Below are 690 nucleotides of genomic sequence, written 5' to 3'. Positions count from 1 at the left end.
TTTTCTTCCTTCTGCTGGCTTTGGGTTTAGTTTGCTCTTCTTTTTCTAGATACTCTGGTTGTGATGGTAGGTTTGTGATCATTCTTCTTTTTTGATGTTAGCAGTGACTGCTATAAAGAAAAGAGTGAGTGGATATATCTTTTAAAAAGCAGTATTCTGGAACTTATTTCAAGAATAAAGCAGGAAGGACCAAATCCTTCAGCTAACCAAGAACAGTCAAGACTCTTGTTGCAGGCAGAATAGCGGACCTCAAAGTGCCCACATCGCATTTCCCAGAATCTGGGCATGGCTATTTAACATGGCCTGGGGAATTAAGTTTGCAGATGGAGTTAAGGTTGCGAATCAGCTGACCCTAAAATAAGGTTATCCTTTAGTATCCAGGGATAACTGATATACTCAAATGGGTCCTTAAATTGGGAGGAGAGAGGTAAAGTGTCAGAACCAGAGAGCTGGGCAACCTGAGAAAACTCAACCAGCCATTGTTGACTTTGAAGGCAGAAGGAGGCCGCAAGCCCAGGAGTGCAGAGGGCCTTGAGCAGCTGAGAGAGTGTTAATAAAAGAGTGGTACACGGGAATCCTGTATTTTATGCATGATCGCTTTGTAAACCCACTTCTCTAATAAAGACAAAAAGATTGTCTTTTTAATGGTATTCTAGGAAGTCCATGCCTGAATCAGATATTTCCCCCATC

Source organism: Choloepus didactylus, chromosome 5 (genome assembly GCF_015220235.1).
Source record: "Choloepus didactylus isolate mChoDid1 chromosome 5, mChoDid1.pri, whole genome shotgun sequence".
In the NCBI taxonomy this organism is placed as follows: domain Eukaryota; kingdom Metazoa; phylum Chordata; class Mammalia; order Pilosa; family Megalonychidae; genus Choloepus; species Choloepus didactylus.
The sequence above is the reverse complement of the archived record's forward strand: the minus strand, read 5'-3'. Positions refer to the sequence as shown.